The sequence below is a fragment of the Crocuta crocuta genome, unplaced genomic scaffold, assembly GCF_008692635.1.
Source record: "Crocuta crocuta isolate KB4526 unplaced genomic scaffold, BGI_CrCroc_1.0 scaffold271, whole genome shotgun sequence".
NCBI classification, from domain to species: Eukaryota; Metazoa; Chordata; class Mammalia; order Carnivora; family Hyaenidae; genus Crocuta; species Crocuta crocuta.
The window spans coordinates 6,729,896-6,748,579 of NW_027527824.1; the positions used below are offsets into that span (position 1 = coordinate 6,729,896).

Consider the following 18,684-nt stretch of genomic DNA (forward strand, 5'->3'; position numbering starts at 1 on the left):
ATTTTGGGAGTGCCTGAGGGGCTCAGTCAGTTAAGTGTCCGACTTTGGCTCAGGTCATGGTCTCTTGGCTTGTGAGTTCAAGCCCTGCATTGGGCTCTGTGCTGACAGCTCAGAGCCTGGAGCCTGCTTCGGATTCTGTGTCTCCTCTCTCTGTTCCTCCCCTGCTCACACGTCTCTCTCTCTCTCCTTCAAAAATAAACATTAAAAAAAGTATACTTAAAATTCTCTTGTTTTGGTTGACAGTCTCTCTTAAATAGTAAGGAATAAAGTGTAGAATAAAGTAGCGAGAATAAGTGTTAAACTTGTGTACTCCGTCAGCTTTACTCAAGGGGGTGGATTTACGGCACTGCTGCTGGAGAGTCTGCTTATTGTGCAGACTGCAGATTTATGATAATTTGGGAAAAACAGATCTTCTGTTGGTTTAAAGGCTGTCGATCTCTTTATGTGCTCAGATCTCCCTCGTCTGTTCATCTGACAGTGCCTGAAAAGAACTTTTCATTGCCTCAGTCTTCTCCCACTTCAGTTTTAATAAACGATCAGCATTTGCCTAGCCAATACAAGCTCACCACCTATTGATAAAAGAACGTGGCTGCAGTCTAGACAGAAACTATAAACACGAGGAGAGACCAGTTTTGTTTTCTGACAGTTTTCATATTGCATTGATTATCCTCCATCTCACAGGTCAAAAGGGAGGGGGGGTATCTCATATACAAAACGGAAGTACAGCTAGAATATAATTGTCTTGAAAGCCAAAGTAAAAAAGCAGTTCTAGAGACTTCCCTCCTTTAAAGGGTAGGAGTTGAGAGTTGAGACTTCTGTTCTGTTACAGGTTAAAGTACCTCCATGTGCCCTTTCAGGTTGATGGTTCCGCAGACCGTTTTGTGTAGATGAGTCTGCCCTCTTTCCGGGCTCTGTTCCGCTGATGGAGGCGCTGTTGATTCGTACTTTCACGTGGTTGTAGGCTCTTGGAGTCCTCTATGTGCTCAGTACGTAGGAGACAAGAGGAGATGTTTTCTTTCTCTTACATAAAATCAGATTTTTTCCTTTGTCCTCAAGTCTGTTTTGTATTCTCCAAAGCTCTCTAGGCACAAGCAGTTCCCACAGAAGTATGGAAAACCCGGCAACTTCAAACCCTCTTTCGTAATTTTTCATTGGAGCTTCAATTAAATTAATGGTAAAAACCTCTACTAAGCTTCACAGTCCTTAGAAGGATAATAATGTAGTCCTATTGTTGCTGTAATAAATAATCACAAACATAGTGGCTTGAAACAAGATAAAGTTATTATCTTAAAGTTCTAGAGGTTAGAAATCAGAAATGAATCTTTTTTTTTAACATGTTACTCAGTTTTTTAATTTTAGTAATAGTTTTTTTTAAATGTTTATTAATTTTTGAGAGAGCACCGCAAGTGGAGGGAGGGGCAGAGAGAAAGAGGGGGACAGAGGATCCAAAGCGGGCTCTGTGCTGACAGTACTGAACCCGATGTGGGGCTCAAACTCATGAACTGTGTGCTCGTGACCTGAGCCAAAGTGAGACATTTAACTGACTGAGCCACCCAGGCGCCCCTTAATTCCAGGCTGGTTCACATACAATGTATATTTAGTTTCAGGTGTGCCCTGTGGTGACTCGGCAATTCTGTGCGTCACTCGGTGCTCATCATGAAAACACACGGCACGCTTCACGAATCTGCACGTCATCCTTGTGCAGGGGCCGTGCCAGTCTTCTCTGTGGTGTTCCAATTTTAGTCTCTGCGCTGCTGAAGTGAGCACCTGAAAGGAGCCTCATGGGACTAAAACTATGGCATTAGTAGGACTGATTGCACCTGGAGTCTCTGGAGAGTCCTTCTCCTTGCTGGTTTTTGGTTCCAGAGGTCTCTGTGCTCTTTGGTTCTGGAGGTTTCTCACAACACTCCGCCTCATGCTCCCAGTGTCACATCTCCCACTGCTGCCCGATGCCCCGCTTCCTCTTAGAAGGACCCGTGTGGTTCCAGTGAGCCCTCCTGGGTGATCCAGGGTGATCTCCCCATCCCCTGTTCACACCTGTGGAGGCCTCCCGAGTTCAGAGTAGGATCTGGATGTCATTTGAGGGGCCCGTGTTCAGCCTGCCACAGCTGTGACGGTCGCGTTCTCTGGATGATTGATTTGGTCGTGAGCTGAAAGAAGGCCCTCTCTTTCTTCTACAGTTGTACCTTACCCTCCCTGAACACAGGTTAAAGAATTTGTATGCTTCCTCGGGTGTTGATTTTGACTCTGGAAGTATTTCGATTTAGTTAAGGGAAATGAGTATGGCTCTTCGTTTTTGTTTGCGAAACCAAGTGTAGAAGCAGGGGTCGGTGGTAACTGACATTAGAAACTCCATGGACATGGGGCGCCTGGGTGGCTTAGTTGGTTAAGCGTCCCACTTTCCCTTAGGTCATGATCTCGCGGTTCGTGGGTTCGAGCCCCGCATCGGGCTCTGTGCTGACTGCCAGCTCAGAGCCTGGAGCCTGTTTCAGAGTCTGTTTCTCCCTCTCTCTCTGACCCTCCCCTGCTCATGCTGTCTCTATCTCTCCTAGAAATAAATAAAAATATTAAAACAAACAAACAAAAACCCTGTTAGAAACTCCATGGACAGATACTTGGGTAGGAAGGTCTTTAAATGCTTTTCTTTGTTAGTCGTTAAATCGTATAGTCACGATCAGAGTCTCTGCCTGCTGGTGTGTAATTACAGACTCCCGGCAATGCTGGCAGCCAGCCGCGGGCTCTCTGTGTTAACACGTACGGCAGGGTTTTTAAGTTTATTAACCCAGAGTCTGCATTTTTATTATTTGTTTTCTCAAGAGTAATGAGTCCCTCTAGTTTTGTGCCCTGCTGTAATATCTGCCATTGTCTTTGCTCGTCATGTCATCATTACACAGTCCCTCGCCTCCCCGCCCATGGCTTTGCCTTCCGTGGTTTCACTTGCCCATGGTCATCTGTGGTCCAGAGGCAGATGGTCCTCCTTGTACGTCAGGTATGGTCAGGAGGTCAGGAGTAGCCTAGCGCTGTCACACCGCCTCACTTCACGCCATTCACCTCACTTCATCTCCTCATGTAGGCGTTTTATCATTTCATATCACTGTGAGAAGAGGAAGGGCGAGGGCAGTACCAGAGGATACTTTGAGAGAGACCAACTCACAGAACGTTTAGTACAGTACATTGTTGTAATTGTCCTATTTTATTGTTAGTTATTGTTGTTACTCTCTTACTGTGCCTAATTTATAAAGTAAACTTTATCGTAGGTATGTGTGTATAGGGAAGAACACAGTATATATCGAGTTTGGTGCTATCCATAGTTTCAGGTGTGCGCCGGGGTCTTGGAATGTGTCCCTTGTGGATAAGGGGCACTGTTGTCCTCAGTTTCTCAGTCAGTGCTTGAACTTCCTTTCTTACATGTAAATCAGTAGAATTCCAATTCTCCTCTGCCAGGTTGTCTTTGCACTTAGTGGGCCAGTAGGAGAAACGCTTCTAGTTGGAGCTTCCTACAGCATAACGAATTTTGGAGAGGTACAGTGGGTGATTCCAACAAGATAAGATCAGATGAGTAATGAAGTCAATACTAAACGGGACTGTTTTCTTCAATTACTGGATTAAAAAAAAAATCAGAGTGCGTGTGAGTGGGGGGGAGGGGCAGAGGGAAAGAGAACCTTTTTTTTTTTTTTAAGTTTATTTTATTTTGAGAGAGAGAGAGAGAAACCGGAGTGGGGAAGGGGCAGACAGCAAGGGAGAAGATCCCAGGCAGGCTCCATGCTCAGTGCAGAGCCAGGCACAGGCCTCAGTACCAACACAGCTGCAAGATCATGACCTGAGCTGATATCAAGAGTTGGCCACTCAACTGACTGAGCCACCCAGGAGCCCCTCCTTCTGATGTTTTAGAATTAGATTAGAGTTCTTCTTAATGACAATAGCAAACCTGTCTTCTTTTTTTTTTTTTTTTAATTTTTAAATTTTTATTTATTTCTGAGAGAGAGACACACACACTGTGTGAGCAGGGGAGGGTCAGAGAAGGAGGGAGATACAGAATCTGAAAACAAGTTCCAGGCTCCAAGCTAGCTGTCAGCACAGAGCCCGAAGCGGGGCTTGAACCCACAAACCGTGAGATCATGACCTGAGCCGAAGTTGAACGCTTAACTGACTGAGCCACCCAGGCACCCCAGCAAACCTGTCTTCTGTAGAGTTGGTGAGAAGATGTTTCTGTTGTTAGTAATACAGAATAAACACTGGCGGTTTTCAGAACAAAGAGTTTTATTTCTGAAAGGCAAACTTGCCAAGTGTAGAACTAAAACTGTGTAGAGGTCATCTGAAAACGTATCTCTCATTCACAGAGGCTCTTTGCTCAGGTGTCATGGAAGAGAGAAAGGAAGCGTAAGACATGACTCCTGTCCTAGAGAATGCACTGTCTGTCTGTGCAGTAAATGCCTAGACTTCTGGAAAGTTAAATCTGTAAATCAAGATTACACTTATGTACGTGTGTTTCATGCGTATGTGTACATATGTATTATGTTGTCTGTGTGTATATATACCTGGTACTTTACAAAGCATTTTCACATGTATCATTTAATTTTGTCATATTTGTCATGCAAATATAGCTCATTTAGAAAACATTAGAGTCTTCAAAAGATACACCTTTAACTTTCCATAAGTTTGAATTGCTTATAAAGAGCACTCATGCAAATCTCTTTCATGTAGAGAGGCTAGCACTGGGAATAAATGGGATTCTTGGCCTCTAATCTTTGACTTTTCATGTCATAGACACGTGAGGACCCACAGAAGAGCAAATGAGATGGGGCGGGCGGAGCGCAACACGGCTCTCTCAGCATATAGCCTGCATCGCTGCGTGACAGTGTGTCCAACAGCTACCCAATTATAATTTGAGACAATAGAAGAGACATTACAAGGCACGCCATGATTCATTGTCCCATTAATTGTACAATCTAATTACCACAGAAGTTTAGAGGATGAAAAAACCACTCTAGTTTGTAAAGTTCCATTCGACTGTAAATACCACAGGGACTCTACCCATATCCTGTTGATGGAAACCACACCCTCCCTCCAGTGCCTAGCATGTGCCTGTCCTATAGTAGGTCCTCAAAACTTTGTTGACCTGAACTTTAGACAGTGGTGACAAAAACATAAATGTCCTATTGAGGACATAGCATTTGAGGTGAGTGTAAAGGATGAATAGCAGTCTTTAAGTGTAGGTGTGGAAGAGAGACGTCCAGTAGGATTATCTGTCAGCGAACGTTAACGAAGCACCTGCCACGTGCAGGCCCTGATCTGCGCACTGGGGACACAGCAGCAGGTCGCGTCGTTCCTTGGAACTGACATTGTGCTGGGGGAGGTAGGCAGTGAACACGTACACAGGGAAGCCCTCGTAAGGACTGTGAAAAGGATAAAATCAAGAGTGTGCAAGACTGACTTGGTGGGAGAGCAGATGCTTTTAACCAGGATGGTCAGGGCCTTCCAGGCAGAAGGAAGAACAGTGCAAAGGCCTGAGAGAGGGGAATCTAACATATTTGACGAGGTGGGAGAAAAGCTAGTGTGGCTGCAGATGGCCACAGGCGGGTTGTGGAAGGAGGTGGGTAAGAGAGCGGGTGGCGGCCGGTCCACCTGGAGCCTCACCCTCATGCTGAGGACTGGGGGCCGTGTTTTGGTGACAGCTGGAAGCGGGGCTGGGTGAGTATGGGCAGCAGTAGAACGGATGGGTCATATTTGCAAGAGAGATAAAGCAGGGGAGTCCTGCCTGAGAAGGCGGGAGAGAGAGGTGTTTATTTACCCCAGACTGTCAGACTGTTTGAATACCGGGCTTAATAAGTCGGAGTCAGGATGGATAAGGAGAAAGGCAAGAGCAGGGCGAAGGGACGGAAGAGCATAGGAAGATCCGTTAAGAGGCTATGAAATGGTGAAATCCTGCACCACGGTGTTGACAGTGGACATGAAGAGGAAGACAAGCACAACAAATACAAGAGGAGCCAACGAAGACTCTCTGTGGGTGGGCGACGACTCACACATCTGGGCCGGGAAGAAGGAACTTCCAGTCAAAGACGTGTGTGGAAATCCAGAAATCAGATTTTCTTCCTGACGGAGTATATTAAGCTATCAAAGGGAAAAGGTGTTGTCTTATATGTAGTGCTATTTGAAAGCAATTTTAATCCTTGTCCCCAAAGACCAAGTAGAGTAATTTCCACATTTGTGAGAGATTGCCTACGAAAAGACCAAAATGTGACTAGCTTACTCCCTGAAGCAAAGTTATTTGAAATACTCAGATGTTATGAGAATGTTTTGAAAATTGTGGAAACTTTTTTTTTTTTAACCTAAGGAAGTTGGAAACTTTTCTCTTTAAATGTCGACTCCCGGAATGGTCTCCATGAGATAGTTTCCACTCCGGTGTTATTGTTTTAGTTGGCAGTCAGTAGACAGCAGAGATGTGAAGTACAACTACAGCAAAGCAAAGTTTTGGAAAGAATTTCCTGAGTGCATGGATTTAAGGTACTGTGGAAATTTTTGACCTTAATGCAGTTGAGATCCAGTCTGTTTCATCTTTTAAAAGTGAGAAACCTCAACATTCCATAAATCCATTGACCTTTCCCCTTCAGTATGAATCTGCTGAGACATAGTCATATAGGGGAAAAAGGCTGTGACCCTTGGGCTTCTGAGAACACTTCCGCAGTGCGGTGGTTGCTGGTCTGACGGCGCACGGGAAGTAGTTCTCAGTATTCATCACGGCAGTCACAGAGTTCATATCATGGACGTAACGCCTTTATTTAGGGACTCTTTCAGTGCACCTCCCTGGTTGGCGGGGAATAAACTAAGACCCTGTGAGGCCTTGTGACTTTCCTGAATTCATGTCGTAATAGAACCTGGGAATTGTAATGCCTCAGTGCCTGCTCTCCCTCTGAAATGATGTGTGACCCTCAACTAAAAGGTGCTAACAACTTACATGTATGTTGACCCCTGGGAAAATACAGTTTGACAAACGATCTCTTCTGAATCCTGTTCCTAAGACTGGAGGTTATGGAAACGAAAAATAGACACACCTTCATTCAGAAGGCATTTTAAGGACACACAGTTGATTTATTTCGTATGAAAAAATTCTAAAGTGAAAATTCAAATGAACAGAGTTTTGTTAATCATGGTTCCAGGTTACCTCCAAGAGGTCTTATTAATCTTGAGAAGTGATTGCATCCTGCTAAGACCAAGAAAATGTTCTACTTACAAGGCCTCATTCACAAATAGCTGCGCTACCCTTACGGAAGCATGGTTTCTCCGATTCTCCCGCTGTGGTTTCCCTAACATGGAGGGTGAACTCACACAGGGTGGGGGGCAAGTGTGGGATTGACGACCTCGCCTGGAATGGTTCACTTTTTAAATCACTTGCTTTATTTTAAATTGATGCACATTTTGTTTTCTCCTCAATGTCACACTACGTTTGTTTTAATATTAAAATTATTCAACTTTAACAGAGAAAAACTTACTATTTCAGGAAGATGTGTTTTATTTAGCCTATGCTTTCACGTAACTCTGGGCACACTGCAGCATTATGCCTGGGGGTATATAAACATAGGCTAGTTCAAGAAACCTGAGAATAAAGAATTTCTTCCCCAACTACCGGTTCCTCTTACATAAACTTTTGCTAATTGCAAATCATTTGGGGGATAATTAGAAGTAAATCAAGTAATGATTTAGGAGTCCTCACCCTCCTTCAATGAAATAGTTGGAGAGCCTCTGAAAGTAAATCAAGTGGGTCTGCCTGCTAGTGGGGAGCTAATGAGCATGCTTATAACTCAGTCAGTCTGTTTACTGCTTAGGTGAATAGTTGGCTACCGTGGTAGTTGTGACCAGGATGCAGTTTTTCATCATATTTTATTAAATTTACCTCTATAATGGACCACTGGACAGTATAAAGCATAAGGAACACTGATGTCAAAATTCAGTTAATGAAAATAAGAGTAGTAATTCAGCAGTGCTTTGAGACAAACTTTACCAAATGCATGAATTGCCTTCATTTGATCACTGTTCTATAGCACATCGAGCTCTTTCTAGGATGTCAAAACCCACAGTTTGACACACACACACAAATATGCATACACATGCACAATGCAATATCCAGTTTGCTTTATTGGGAAGAGAGACTATCCCAGTATAGAGAGACTATCATAGTGGATTATTTGCACAGAGGTACTAAGCTTGCTTACCCGTTTTGCCACTTGCAGCAAAACATGAAAATGATTCAGACAAGTTTGTTCTTTTGCTTCAAAAATGTAAGCATTTCAAATACCAGGTCATGAAAAGTTTTTGGCTGTTTCAGATGTTATAATCTCAAAACGTATTTGTGGCTTTCCAACTAAATATGACATAACAATTTTAAATTAATACTTTTAATTTAAATACATTAGTGGGTCACTTATAAAATGGGAAAAATTTCTCTTAATATTTATAATGATTTTTAAAAAAAATAGAAGTATGCTTGGCATATAACATTATGTTAGTTTCAGGTGTACAGTAGAATGATTCAGTATGTGTCTATATTGTGAAATGATCACCACCGTAAGTTTAGCTAATGTCATCATTTATATAATTACAAAATAATTTTTTTCTTGTGATGAGGACTTTTTAAGATCTACTTTCTCAGCAACTTTCAAATATACAATACAGTATTACTATAGTCACCATGCTGTATATTATATCCTCATGATTTATTTTATAACTGGAGGTTTGTACCTTTTGACCCCTGTCACCCATTTCATGCAGTCCCCATTTCCCCCTCCCTCTGGCGACCAACAGTCTCTTCTCTATATCTGTGAGCTTGTTATTGGTTTTTTAAAGATTCAACATGTAAATGAAACCATAAGGTATTTGTCTTTCTCTGTCTGAGACTTATTGTACTTAGCACAATACTTTCCAGGTCCATGCATGTAGTTTTGAATGGGAAGATTTCATTCTCTGTTATGGTTGAGTAATATTGCAGTGTGTGTGTGTGTGTGTGTGTGTGTGTGTGTGTGTGTACTGCATACATACATACACACACATACATATGTATATACATACATACACACACATATATATATATTCTTTATTCATCCATTGACAGGTTGTTTCCTTGGCTATTGAAAATAATGCTGCAGTGAACACAAGGGTGCATATATCTATCTGAATTAATGTTTGCATTTTTCTTCAGATAAGTACCCAGAAGTGGACTAACTGTGGGCCATATATAGTGTTACTATTTTTAATTTTTTGAGGACCCTCCATACTGTTTTCCATGGTGGCTGCACTAATTTACATTCCTGCCAGCAGTGTACTGGGGGTTCCCTTTTCTCCACATCCTCACCAACACCTGTTATTTCTTGTCTTTTCGCTACTAGCCATTCTAACAAGTGTGAAGTGATATCTCATTGTGGTTTTGATTCACATTTTCCTGATGATTGGTGATGTTGAGCATGTTTTCAAGTACCTGTTGGCTATCTTAGGTCTTCTTTGGAAAAATGTCTATTCAGATCTTCTACTCATTTTTTTTTACCCTATTGTGTTTTTTGTTGGATTTACTCGAGTCCTATGAGTTCTTTATATATCTTAGATATATATATATTATCAGATATATGACTTAAAGTATTTTCTCCCATTCAGTCAGTTACCATTTGATTTTGTTGATGATTTGTTGTTAAATATAAGTGTTACTTAAAATGAAGTTTTAAAACAGATTTAATAATGTACTAATATAAAAACAAAATACTTAAAGTTATTTCTTTATTATAAATCATGCAAAAATGAGAAAATTATTTTTTAAATGTCTTTCCTGGGATGTTTTTAAGATAATATATTCCTTTGAAGGGAGTTTGTGAGTCAAAAAGTTAGAAAATACTGGATACCTATATGGTGAAATAGGTTACAGTTTTCTTTACGTTTTAGTCCAAATATAACTTCTTGGGGTTTGGGGATCAAATGGAGGGATTCGGTAAACTCTTGATAGACTCTCCTTCAGGAAGGCCTCTTTTCTCTATTACATACCACTTGCCCCTGAACTTTCCCCTAAAACTCGTTCTGTGCTTACAGTTATATGGTTAGGTGTGTAATTATGTCATGTGTCTCCCCACAGGACTGACTGCTTCATGAGGGTAAGGGCCACGTATTTTGTTCACCTTGTGCCAAGAACTCATTAGTGGTTCCTCATAAGTTTGGGGAGTACCCTGCTCCTGTTACACATTTGCACATTACCCTTTAGGCAGGTTATTTATTATTTATACCACTAGAGTGGTACCTCTAGTTGAGTATTTAAGGGGACTTTGATTCATCATGGTCTGTAAAAGGCACACTAAAATTTTGTGTAGAATGCTCACCTGTCAATATTGGAAACTTACCTGACTGAATGATTGAATTTTCATTGTTCTGAGTGATAGGATTTAGAATTAGGACTATAACAGTATGTATTTAATGTATTCAGAAATTCCAATGAATATTGTTAGCAGGTCTTACATCAAGTATCTTATTATAGCCCTTTCCTTTATGTATCTACTCAATACTGAGTTTGTTGAAAAGATCCTGTGTTGGGGAGAGCTATTGTTTTTTATGAGACGCGTTGGGGTAGTGTTATCTATAACAGAGGGGGGAGGATTGGTTTATTATCTCACTTAAAATTAGCTGAGTTCAGTGATCCTAACTGCTTAGGTATTTTAAAGCTTTGGGGAGAGACTGATTCATAAGTAAGTCATTCATTGAAAATGCCAGTGTAATGCTGGTCCAGCCTTTTTGTTTTTAAACTTTCATCTTCCACAGAGATCGTATTGTGCTATATAAATAAATAGTGCTAGGAGTTGGGGAGGGTCAGAAGATCGGTAAGATGAAGTGGCAGATCCGTACAGGGCAGTCCCATATACAACATAATAGCAGCACTGGCAACAAAAGAGGACTGTACTGTTGCCGTAATACATTTTCATCTCATGAATATTACCCTCTCCTCCTCTGATCTGACCTTCCCTAGTCTCTTAAACTAAACCCAATATCCCCCTCCCACCACCAAAAAAAAAAAAAAAAAAAAAAGCTGATTACTTGATTTTTTTATTCCCCATAAAGGAATTTCTCTTGTGTATAAAATGCTCAGGCTGTGAGTCAGTAGTTTTTGGCATCACTTCTCTGTTAGCTCCTAGTCAGAAAGTTCAGCCAGGGGTTGGAGTGATTGCTAAACAGTGAGGACTTCCCAAGACCCATTTTTAAGAGTGAGCTAATATTGTGACTCCTGGGAACTTCGAAACTCATCCTTCCTCACTACTGTAATTCTGAGATTCACACAGTTGACTCTTGTTTTGCGCAATTCCAAATAACGCTTTCGGGTCACGTGATTTCTAGGCTGGTGGTATGGTATAGGGAAAGCAAATTAGTTCCTTTTCTGTGCCATGTTCCATTTTCACAGTCCATATAATGGTCTAAATGGTGTTGGTACAGTGTTCTTCCTGGGGTGTTGGATCTTTGGTTCTTTGAGTCATTTCTAGCAAGAATACCTGACAGCTGGTCTCCTCCACACTACCCTTCCCCTTGGTCCACTGGGAAATTAATCAAGGGCCAAAATTATTTCTCTTCTTGGTCTTTGTGTGTGTGTAATTCCAAGTGCAGGATTAGGATTATGAGTTCTCAGCTTTTGTATGTTAAAACATGAAGAATTTTGTCACCGTGTTTTCTGGTGAGGTTGTTTATTTAGGATAAATAAGTTTTTCCCACTTTGTCCCCTTTGGCTCCTACTTCTGAGCAGTTTACTTATAACAGCAAGGAAGTGAAGCCCAAGTAACGCTTGCAGGAGTTGGCTGTCAATTTTAGCTTCACTGTGTTACCGTAACAGGCATTGTGAACATTGGAACAGGCTGCAGGCTAATCTGTTTACATCTGCTTTGCATTGCTGCTTCCTTGGTCAGCCAAAAACAAGTCGAGGGTATTGGCTCTAAAGTGGTGAACCAAATAAGAAAATTTCCTGTTGCAGTTGTCCTGATGTTTAAGTTAGTGCCACTCATTCTTTCCTGTTTCTCCCTTACCACATAGACATACCCCATTGATGATCTACTTACTTTTAGGGATACGCCGTCACTACCCTGTATAGCCCCAGGCCCCTGATCTCGCCTAGACCAAAGAATTTCAAGCCTCAAAATTGATAGTAAAGCTCTGGTATTTAAACCGTCTCTAGAAGACAGACACATGGTTCAGATTAAAGTCTGCTGCTCTGTATTAAATATGAGATACCATTTCAGCCTGCAGACAAATGCTGACCAACCCGGGTGTTGGGGGTTGGAAAGAGACTTAACAGATTATGTTAGGAGCCGCTTGTGAGTGGAGAAATAAATGACCATAGGCCACATGAAGAGAGCAGCTCCACCCATATGGCTTCTGTTGTGTGGGTGTGAGCATCCATCTTAACCAGTTTCTGCTGCTGTTTTCTTCTGTAACTCTTCTAGTCATCATTTTAATGTTGAATCTGTAGATCATAAGGCTTTCCCGTTACCAATAAATAATCAGGGATATAAAGTATCTTTATGGCATTTTTGTACCAGATAATTTTCTGAAACTATTAGAAAACGTTCACCACAATATGTGTAGTTACCATGTGATCATTAATACAAAGTTGTAATATCATTGACTGTATTCCTTATGTTGTACTTTTCATCCCATGACTTATTTATTTTATAGTTGGACATTGATACCTCTTAAATCCTTTTCACCTATTTCGCCTAGCCATCTACCCCCTTCCCTCCCTGGCAACTACCAGTTCTCTACATTTACTGATGTATTTCTGTTTTTATTGTTGTTGTTTGCTCATTTGTTTGCTTTGTTTTTTAGATTCCACGTGTGAGTGAAATCATAGGGTATTTGTCTTTTTCTGTCTGCCTTATTTCACTCAGCATAATACCCTCTAGATGCATCCATGTTGTCGTGAGTGGCAAGATTTTGTTCTTTTTGTTTTTTTTTTTTTTTTGATTGAGTAGTATTCCATTGTATTTATACACCACATCTTCTTTCATTCATCTGTTGATGGACATTTGCGTTGCTTCCATATCTTGACTATTGTAAATAATGTTGCAGTAAGCATAGTGGTGCATATATCTTTTTGAATTAGTGCTTTTGTTTTCTTTGTGTAAATACCCAAAAGGGGAATTGCTGGATTGCATGGTATTTCTATTTTTAGCTTTTTGAGGAACCTCCATACTGTTTTCCAGAGTTGGCTGTACTGGTTTACATTCTCATGAACAGTGCTTAAGCATTCCCTTTTCTCTGCATCCTGGTTTTACACTTGTTATATCTGAGTGGTGTAAGATGATACCTCATTGTGGTTTTGATTTGTGTTTCCCTGATGATTAGTGATGTTGAATATCTTTTCATGTATCTGTAGGTCTCTTTCTTGGAAAGTGTCTTTTCAGGTCCTCTGCCCATTTTTAACTGCAGGAAAATATTCCTAAGGCTGTTGTCCTTGAGTTTACAGTCTATGATTTCTTTTAGGAGTTTTATGGTTTCAGGTCTCACACGTAGGTCTTTTTTTTTTTTTTCCTCTATTTTATTTCTTTTTATTTATTTATTTTTTTACAAATAGTTTATTGTCAAATTAGTTTCCACATAACACTCAGTGNTCACACATAGGTCTTTAACCCATTTTGAGTTTATTTTTGTGTATGGTGTAAGAAAGTGGCCCAGTTTCATTCTTTTGTATGTAGCTGTTTAGTTTCTCCACCACCCATTTATTGAAGAGACGGTCTTTTCCCCATTGTGTGCTCTTGGTTTCTTTGTCATAGATTAATTGACCATAGAAATATGGGTTTATTTCTAGGCTCTCTGTTCTGTTCCACTGATCTATGCGTCAGTTTTTGTACCAGTACCATACTGTTTAGATTACTATAGCTTTGTAATATAGTTTAATATCTGGGATTATGATACCTCTAGATTTTCCTTCTTTTTCAAGGTTGCTTTGGCTGTTCAGGGTCTTTTGTGGCTCTGTACAGATTTTAGGATTTTTGTTCTAGTTTGGTGAACAATATTGTTGGTATTTCTACAGGACTGCACTGAATCTGTAGATTGCCTTGCCTAGTATGGGCCTTTTAATAATATTAATTCTGTTGATCCATGAGCATGATACATCTTTCCATTTGTTTTTCCATGATATATATATCATGGATATATTTTCCATGATGTATCTATCCATTTCTTTCATTAATGTCTTACAGTTTTCAGAGTATAGAAATTTGATCTCCTTGGTCAAATTTATTCCTAGGTATTTTATTCTTTTTGATGTAATTGTATATGCGATTCTTTTCTTAATTTCTCTTTCTGCTCTTTTCTCATTAGTGTAGAGAAACAGAGTAGATTTCTCAATATTGATTTTGTATACTGCAAAGTTATTGAATTCATTTATTAGTTCAGATAGTTTTTGTGGCAAAATCTTTAGGGTTTTCTATATACGGTATCGTGTCATCTGCAAATAGTGCCAGTTTTTCTTCTTTCTTACCAGTTTTGATACCTATTATTTATTTTTCTTGTGTGATTGCTGTGGCTAAGATTTTCAGTACTTTGCTGAATAAAAGTGATGAGAGTGTACATCCATGTCTTGTTCCTGACCTTAGAGGAAAAACTTTCAGCCTATCACCATTGAGTATGAAGTTAGCTGTGGATTTGTCATAGATGGACTTTATTATGTTGAGGTAAGCTCCTTCTGTACCCTCTTTGTTGAGTTTTTTATAATGAATGGCTGTTGAATTTTATCAAATTATTTTTCTGCATCTATTGAGATACTCATATGATTTAAAAAAAATTTTTAATGCTTATTTATTATTGAGAGAGAGAGAGAGCATGAGCAAGGCAAGAGCAGAGAAAGAGAGGGAGACACAGAATCTGCAGCAGCCTCCAGGTTCTGACTGCCAGCACAGAGCCCAACGTGGGGCTCAAACACACAAACCGTGAGATCAGGACCTGCGCCGAAGTTGGACGCTTAACCAACTGAGCCATCCAAGTGCCCCAAGATGATCATATGATTTTTAACCTGTGGTTTTAACCTGTGGTTAATGTGGTATATTGTGTTGGTTGATACATATAATTTAAACCATCCTTGCATTCCTGGGGTGAATCCCACTTGATCATAGTGAATGATCCTTTTAATGAATTTTTCAATTCAATTTGCTAATATTTTGTTGCAGATCTTTGTATCTGTGTTCATCGGGGACTTTGATGTGTAGTTTTCTTTCTTTTTTTTTTTAATTTTTTAATGTTTTATTTATTTCTGAAAGAGAGCATGAACAGGGGAGGGTCAGAGAGAGAGGGAGATACAGAATCTGAAACAGGCTCTAGTCTCTGAGCTGGCTGTCAGCAAAGAGCCCAGTGCGGGGCTCGAACCCACGAACCATGAGATCATGACCTGAGCCGAATTCGGACGCTTAACCGACTGAGCCACCCACGCGCCCCGATGTGTAGTTTTCTTATTTTGTAGTGCCATTGTCTGATTTTGGTATCAGGGTAATGCTGGCCTCCGAGGCATTCCGAAACATTTTTTCCTCTGCTGTTTTATGGAATAGTTTGGTATTAATTGGTAATAATGGGTATTATCTTTTTAAAAAATGTTTTGTGGAATTCATCTGTGAAGCCTTGTGGTCCTAGGTGTTTGTTTGTTGGGAATTTTTGATTACTGACTCAATTTAATTACTAGTAGTTGATCTGTTCAGATATTTCATTTCTTCCTGACTCATTCTTAGAAAATTGTATGTTACTAGTAATGTATTCTTTCACTATAAGTTATCTAATTTGTTTGGCATGTCATTTCTCATAGTAGTCTCTTATATTCCTTTATATATTTGTGGTGGTTATTACTTCTCTTTCATTTCTGATATTTATTTGAGTCCTCTCTTTTTCTTGATTAGTCTGTTTAAAAGTTTATCAATTATATTTTTGTCTTTGTTACATATATATCTGCTGTGATCTTTGTTATTTCATTCCTTCTGCTAAATTTGGGCTTTGTTCTTTTTCGTGTTCTTTTAGATGTGAAGTTAGATGTTTACTTGAGATTTTTCTTGATTCTGTTTTTTAAATTTTTTTATGTTTTTATTTTATTTTGAGAGACAGAGACAGAGAGCGAGCAGGGGAGGGGCAGAGAGAGGGGGAGACACAGGATCTGAAGCAGGCTCCAGGCTCTGAGCTGTCAGCACAGAGCCCAATACAGGGCTCGAACCCACAGACTGTGAGATCATGACCTGAGCTGAAGTCGGACGCTTAACCGACTGAGCCACCCAGGCGCCTCTTGATTCTTGAATTAGACCTGTAATGCTATAAAATTTCCTCTCAGAAGTGCTTTTGCTGCATCCCAAAGACTTGATCCCACATGTTTCCATTTTCATTTGTCTCCTGGTATTATTTTACTTCCTCTTTGATTTCTTTGTGAGCCCATTGGGTTGTTCAGTAGCATATTGGTTAGCCGCCATGTATTTTTGTTTCTTCCAGTTCTTACTGATTTCTACTTTCATACTGTTGTGATTGGAAAAGATATTTGATACGATTTCAGTCTTCTTCAGTTTCCTGAGACTTGTCCTGTGGCCTGACATGTGATCTGTCCTGGACAGTGTTTCATGTGCATTTGAGAAAAAAACGGAGCACAGAAATTCTTCCTAGGGCTTCGGTGCTTTTTTGACATCGTGAGTGGACTTCAAAACTACAAAGTATAGTTAACTTTTTGAATCTGTGTTGACTCTATCTCTTCTTTGCCTTAAGTTTCTGTTATTTTGTTGTTGGCGGTCTTGTATTTTTCTTATATTGAAGTTGCCCCTCTTCAGTTTTTCCTGTATGTTAAACCAATGTCTGGTCTAATAGTGTTCTTCCTCCTGAGCCTTGTGAGCTTAACTTTAGCTTATGATAGTGTTGTTGATTTTACTTGTGCCCCCTAACTAGAATGATCCCAGGTTGACATGAGGTGAGGGAATTCGGTATTCCAGTATTCCTTAGGATGATGTAGTTCCAGAAAGCTTAAAAAAAAAAAAGGAAAAAAAAAGAAAGATAGTTATTGAATACAAAGTGACTGTGGCTTTAAAGAAATTATTAGGCTCTGTCCATTCTGTGGCTTGTTACCACCTATGAGATTTGAATAATTAAAGGTTATAATCAGAAAATAAAATACATTCTGGAGTTAGGAGAGAGTGAAGATTAATTATCTGAAAGATTTGCCAAAATTATCTCAACTCTCAGTTATCCAGTTTTGTCTGTTTGTTTTACAATATATTATTTTTTCCCTCTCCCTCCTCTTTCTTCTAGTCATCAAGTTTTTTTGATTTGCTAATTAATCTATCTGTTTACCTTAGGTTGGACATATTGAGGGAAAAGAAGTAAGATCTAAATCTCCCTAGTGGTGGTGTTCTTTTTAGTAAGTCTTATTACATTAGGGGAAAAGGTAGTATTATAGAAAAAATGAATTTTTAAGTTATAAGTAATGCATCTTACTGCAGTAACAAAATACCACAGCTTGCGTAGCATATAAATAACAAAAATTTATTGCCCACAGTTCTGAAGGGATTATATAGATCATTAAAATATTTACTCCTTTTAAATTGTATTTGGCTACACTGTAAACTTTATGGGTGTATATAAATTCGTCATGGTTTGCTGTCCTTCATATAAGATTGTGGTTGTCCTCAGCAAAAACTTCAGTACGATCTCTGTTTTAACAAGGAGCTCCCAGGTCCTGCCCTCTTAACTGTTCACAAAGAGCGTCTCGGAGTCCTCGTGCGTTCATTTCCCTTTTTATGTTTATCTCTCTTTTCTCCTGCCTCCCCCTCTGTTCTTGGTTGATCAGTGAATCATTTGTAAAATATTTATTTAGTGCCTGTCTTCTGCCAGGCACTGTTCTAGGTGGTAAGAAATCTGTGGTGAGAAAAACAGCCTGATCTCTGCTCTTCGGAGCCCTCACAACAATAGAGCTTAGACCCCAGTGAAATTGTCCTGAATGGCAAGAAATGGAAGTGGGGGAGAAGAAGGATCCTAGTCTTTTCTCATTTTTCTTTGCTCATTATGAAATATTATGCATATAGACAGAAATGTGCATTAACCATATATATATATACATACACGTGTGTGTATGTATATATATATACACATACATACATATATACTTAAATGAACCACTGTAAAGCAAACACCTGTGCAGTTACCACTTAGATCAGGAAATAGATAATTTCATCAGCCCAGACTGTACCTTCCCATCCCAACTTCATCCTTGCCTCCAAGAGGTAATCACTGTTTCAATTTTTGTGTTTTATCGCCTGTGTAATGCATCTGTCAGGAGTTTTGATGCACAAAGTGCCATGTTTATTGGATATAATGTGCAGTGGGCCCATTTCATCATGTATTTTGCTTGTTCTTGAACTATGTATGAATGGGATCATACTGAATATATTGTTCTGTGTCTTATGTCACTCAACACAATGTTTGTGAGATTTATCCATGTTTGTATAGGTGTGATTTATTCACTTGTATTTCTTTATAGTATTCTATGACATGTATATATCACAAGTCATGTTTTCATCGTATCTTTTGATGCATATTTAGATTGTTTTCAGTCTGGAGTTAGTTACATGAACATTCTTAAACATTTATCCTTGTGCACTCTTAAACATTCATGTGCGTTCTTAAACATTTAAGAGTATAAACCAAGCAGTAAAGTCCGTA

General features: G+C 39.6%; 1 protein-coding gene and 1 non-coding gene across 13 annotated transcripts in view; one reads left to right on the plus strand and one right to left on the minus strand.

Moving 5' to 3' along the window:
- The window catches only part of SIK3 (SIK family kinase 3), a 243,066-nt gene that overhangs the window by 165,288 nt on the left and 59,094 nt on the right, over positions 1–18,684 (plus strand). The window lies entirely within an intron of this gene.
- On the minus strand, positions 1,661–1,767 carry LOC144243199 (U6 spliceosomal RNA). Its single transcript, XR_013338569.1, has one exon. It is a non-coding gene; the product is annotated as a U6 spliceosomal RNA (small nuclear RNA).